The sequence below is a fragment of the Saimiri boliviensis genome, chromosome 6, assembly GCF_048565385.1.
Source record: "Saimiri boliviensis isolate mSaiBol1 chromosome 6, mSaiBol1.pri, whole genome shotgun sequence".
Lineage (NCBI taxonomy): Eukaryota > Metazoa > Chordata > Mammalia > Primates > Cebidae > Saimiri > Saimiri boliviensis.
The window spans coordinates 74676683-74682682 of NC_133454.1; positions in this window are offsets into that span (position 1 = coordinate 74676683).

Consider the following 6000-nt stretch of genomic DNA (forward strand, 5'->3'; position numbering starts at 1 on the left):
CCTGGCATAGTCTTAGCCTTCAATACTTCAGCAAGCAGCTTGTCATCACGATTGCCACAATCCACTTGTGAAGTTACAGAGACCACAGAGACCGGGAGATTGGGAGAAATGGAAACCCTGGTCAAAGACTGTCTTTAAAAAAGGAGAAAAAAATATAAACAACTAGTATCCCTCCCTCACCCAAACGCATAGACACATGCACACACACACACAGAAACTATTATTTAAGACAGTGATTTGAGTTTTTCATTGTACTCCCAGTACCCTGTCCTTCTCCTGACACTTAGGTCTTTACTTAATAAGCAAGTGACGGCACCTCCTATTCACATAGAAAATAACCAGGAAATCCTCCGATGGAAGTTCAGTTCCAAACTGTTAGGACAGACATTCCAGAATGGTCTTCCCAATGTCTGAGCCCAGGCCATGGTTAAAATTCTGAAAGGCTCCACCTTTAAGGAGCTGAAGGTCGAGTTGGTTGTACTGCTCTGGAATATCTGTGAAGTTAATACAATTAATGGGGAGATTATTTTCATGTGTTAGGTGCAATTTGTAACTGTGATTGACTGTCAATCCTGCCAGTCAGGGTAGCTGGGGTTGGGGATTGTGTTCATTCTGGGAAGGCTGGACAGAGGGCTTTTGGAGACAGATCAGTCTACTTCCAAGGCCTACTTCCCATTTGTAGAATTCTGTAAAGCTTTCATTTACAGGTGTCTTCAGAGTGTTTTGTTTGTTTGTTTATTTGTTTGAGCTGAGACAGGTGTGTCTAGGTGAGGCTTTGTCTTGGACAAATTCCACAGCTGTAGCTGCAGACCCCAACCCTCCACCCTGAATCCAATATAGACCAGGACAATCAGATGTAAGGCTGGCTGAGGATGGTGCCCATCTATACTCTAGGGGAGGGTAGCATAAAAGGAGAACATAGAACTGAGAACTCTTTGGGGAACAGGGACAGAGATATACGCACTGAAGAAGTAGGACTAAGGAGGAATTAAAGTGGTAGTATGAATCAGGCCTGATTTTCTGGAAAGAGACCAGAGACTGCATGTCATACAACCTGCTTTCTCAGAGACCCCTAATTAATTTTCTTTTCTTACCCTCTCTGAGGAGATATGAGCCACACCCTCAATAAGTTTTGTGTAATCTTAGGCTTGAAGGCTTTAAAGGGGAAGAAACAGCAGTAGTGGGATGTCAGTCAGCAGGAGAACCTGCTAGGGGTAGAAGGAGGAGGCTAGGAGTATAGCCTAGGCCATGAGTAGATACCCTGCTCCACCTTGAAAGTCTCCTATTGGACCTCTTATGATGGAGCTAATACCTCCTGTTTCCTCTATTCCAGATTGTTTTTAGTTTTCAGAAGGCAAAGCTGACAGCTCCCAGGAGTCCTAGTAGGAGAAGTTAGGGCTTCCCTTCCCCATCTACTCCGTGCTAGTCTTGGCTAAGAGAGAGGAAATTCCAGCCCAGAGCAGCAAAGCTGCAGGACTTTGTTATCACTTTCATTTTGTCAGAGGAAGGAGGTAAGGGATGGAGGGGGACGTGAGTCTAGAAATTAAAACATAAAATTCTGTCTAGAGGAGGTGGAGAGCATTTCTGAAAGTGTTTCTGGGTCGAGGTTCTCACCTAGAGTATATATTAAGGTTTAAGTCTTCCAAGAAACTGAGAAGCAGGAGGTAGAAAAGAGAGAACAATTTCAGAAGTAGAGGAAAGGAACAGTAATAGGAAGATCTAGCAAGGATATGGTGGGGCAATTTCAGTGTGAGATGTCATGGACAGGAATGTAGCAGCATATATGTATGCATGTGTGTACATGAGACAGAGACATAAAAAATAACTAAAGGTATACATCAGAATATGGATGTATATTACAATAGCAACTGTTAATAGTTACACACAACTAACAGCAAGACCTTAATATGGTCGGAAGCAGAAAAAGCTGTTCTGTTTTTGATATCAGAATTGAATTAGACTAAAACAAAAAAAAGTAGCGTTATAAGTCCTTGTATTTGATGTCTAATTCAAGTTCTTTAAATGTCGAATCTGTTTAAGTAAGTTACTGTTCTCAAAGTATCAATGTCTCCATGGTTATGAATAATTACACAAATTATTATTTTATTTTTATTTGTCTCTACTCTTTTTCTTGATTCTAATTCCTAATGTTATGTATTTACCACTACTTATGTTTGTTTCTCCTGAAAGACATATCTTTCTTTCCAAAGATTTGTCTAGTTGATTGTTCCAAAGAAACTAATAATTTGTTATTTCAATTTTTTTCTGATTTTATTTTATTATTTTTTATTGATTTATTTTACTTATATTTATTGTCTTATTTTTCTTGCTTCTTGCATTGACTAAGCAGTGTAAAGTTTTCTCTAAATATAAGTCAGGTTGTATCCTATAAATCATTATGGTGCTTTCATCACCATTTGTTATTAAATAAATTGTAAGCACAGTTTTGAATTTGGTTTTCCCCTGAAATTACTTAATTTAATTGAAGACACATACATATGCACACTCACACATACTCATATATGCCTACAGGTACTGTATATTGTGTGTGCCTAAGTATATGTTCATCTATACTTAGTATATTGCATATGCATAAATATAGGTATAGAAGTATACATTTAAAATATACCACACTATTATTTACAACAACTTCATCAAATTTATCTTTAACAATTCTTTTCTTATTCGTAGGGTCATAGACTGGGCAACCCTGAGTAGTGGAGAGATCATCAGCCATGTTTCAGGTTGTAGGTAAGTTACCTGATCTCCTGTTTCCAGGCCTGTTTCCTGTCTTTAAATTAGGTATATTAATACTTATCTCATGAAATTGATATTTGCACTAAATAGTGATGTATCTACTGCACCTACTAATGTATCTACCATGTCTAAGAGTGTTTTGCGCATGGGAACTATAAAGGACGGAAAAAGTATGCTGTGTGGCACAGGATTGGAAACACCTCCCCACACTGGAAATTCGGCACTGGTTCAAAGTTTTTTGACTACGCCTGTTCAGTTTGACCTTGATGTTAGGTATTGACCATCACCATGTCATCAGCACCAGGCTTGTGCCTGCCATGTATTAGATGCCGAATATATTTCTGCTAAATGACTAGAACAAATTGCTGTGGAAACTGAGTGGAGTATCATAAAGGCCTACTAGGAAAGGAATCACTGCCTGAACCTCATCCTACAACCTGATCTCACAGCAATAGAAAATGGAAAAGCTGCCATAGGGAAGGGAAGGGTAGTATTTGCTTCCACTCTGAATCCACATACAGGCCAGCCCAACCGTAAGTAATTGTTGAGGGCCAGACCCTGGCATGCAAATGTGCTTTGAGAACTTTTCTGCCTATCCCTGGGAAAATGCCTTTTTGAGTAGACACTTGGAAACAGGAACAAGGACCATGACAGCCATTTGGAGATGAGCAGAGATTCTTATAGTCCCTCCCTCTGTACTGAGAAAAGAAGGAGGGGGCAGGGTGCAGTTTCCTTCTGAGGCTCAGTTTTTCCTGCCATCTCCTTGGCTTCCTGGAAAGGGACAACCAAAAGGAAGCAGGTATTAAATATTCTCTAAAGCTTTCCTCTGCCTACACATGGTCTTTGGAGTTGCACGTGGGCTATTCTAACCCGTACCACCTTCCCCAATCTGCAAAGATGTGAGCTGAAGGGCATACTTGACACACAATGTAAACAGTACAAATGCAGCCCAAATCTCACAGGAAGACAACCATAGTTAGATTTGATACAAAAAAAGCATTCTTTGTAGAATGTGCATCAAATGCAAAGACGTAAAGACACAATAGAACATGACACAACAGGAAAGTCCCTGAAGAAAACAGCAGGTACTACATCATGCAGGACTATTCTCACTGCTAAGGACTATGAGTATAAACTTTATCCAAAGGATAAAGTTATTTGAAAGTTTAAGATGGGTAATGACATGATAAGATCTGACTGTATACTAGACAATAGGAACTTGCAAATTTTAACAGATTTCTTGGCCATAAAAATTTATTATCAGATGGTCACTCATAAGCATGTGTGATCCAGTGTGATTTGTATAGTATGAAATCAAACAAATATTTTCACCAGTTTAGTTCTGTTTATAATTCTTTTTCTTTTTCCATTAAAAATGTTCCAAACATCATACATTCTGACTGATAGGTGGGAGCTAAGCTATGAGGGTGCAAAGGCACACAAATGGTAGAATGGGCTTTGGAGACTTGTGGGGGGGCAAGGGATAAAAAGAATATAAATAGGGTGCAGTGTATATTGCTTGGGTGATGGGTACACCAAAATCTCACAAATCACCACTAAAGAACTGATTCATGTAAACAGATACCACCTATACCCCAGTGACCTATGGAAAAATAAAAACAAAATAAACAACAACAGCAAGAACAAAGGCTGCTCCTTACTTCACTGTACACATTTGTCTGCAGTGACAGCAAAGCTTTTTATGGAGGCACTGTGGTCAGGCATTAACATCCAATTTCCATTAAAGTCTTTCAGGGTTCAACCTTCTAACTTTTGTTAAATTAAGATTAGCAGAAAGCTTCCTCATTACGTATTTTAAGTTCAGTCTAAAGGTTTCTGTTTAGTAGTGAACAATAACCTAACAAAATGTGTAAACAGACTATAACCTATTCTTGTATCAAGCAAAGTTCTGGTTATCTGTGAGAAATACTCGTACCTGTCCAAACCCAAAGAATGGACCCAGGGACCCAGAGAACAGCAGAAGCGAGACTTTGAATGGTGGTCTTACAAGATCAGTGCCTGGCACGCAGACACACCTGAGATGGTTACAACAAGCAATTTATTCCCTTGTGCACAAGTCCCTCCCCTAGTTCCTCACTAGCTGAGTACTATGAGGTTATAATCTTCCCGAATGTCACCTGTTGGTAGTTGGGTTAAGGCTTCAAGTGTGTTCTTTTGGATTTTCACAATGCATTGCAGCCCACAATGCATTGTGACTACTTCAGGACTCTTTAAACATTTGATTTATGGCCCTAGTGGCTATACGTATTTGATAAGAAATGGTATAATTACCTAGTTGTAAACTAGCCTAAACTAAATTCTTTGGTGGGGGGGAGGGGGGGAGTTAAGGAGGGGCTCGACCGACAGGCGCCTACCCGTTGGGTGAAAGGGGAAAGCAAGAAGAGGAGATGACTTAGTACATTCTGCTTTTTTATTTCTTTGTAGCCTGCTTAAACCTATTTTAAGGCTGTTAGAATTAGAAACGGACCACTACATGTATGTTATTTTTCTACAAATTTCAGGCAGTTAACTGTTCAAACCATGTTCAAATAAGACAAATGCTCAACTGTAACCAATCTAGCTGTTTCTGTACCACTTCCATTTGTTCCTGTCACTTTCCTTTTCCTGTACATAAATATTAGATCATGTGGCAGCCCTAGAGTTGCTCTGAACTTGTTTTGGTTCTGGGGGCCACCCAGTCACAAAGCATTATTTCCTCAGTTAAACTCTATTAAATTTCTAACAGATGTTGGTGAAAGTGGGATTCAAATTAGAGCTTTCAGTGATCCCCAGGAGCATTGATTGACCAAGTGAGGTACCCATTGGACCCATTGTGTCCATTGCTTCCTCACAGCAAGTGGCCAAGTGGGGATCATGGGTTTGTTCTTGCTCTAATTCTAAAGCCCCGTGGATTTGTGTTTTGAATTGTATGAGTTTGAGCACATTTTTTCATCTGAATTGGGCTCAGAAGTTGTGACAGAAACTGGACTGGGATCAGATGGGATCTGATAATTAAGTGGATTGGATCAATTTAGAAGCCTTGAATATCTGACTGTATCAGACAGAAACTGGCAGTAAATGGCATTACTGAAGCAGCTATGTTGCCTGGAAGATATACCCTGGGGTTCATTGTCACGTGCCAGGAAAATTTAGAACACAGACACACATGAGAAGTTTAAGAACAGAGGTTTAATAGGTGAAAGAAATGTGAAAGAGAAATAGGTTCCTCTGCAGAGAAAGGGT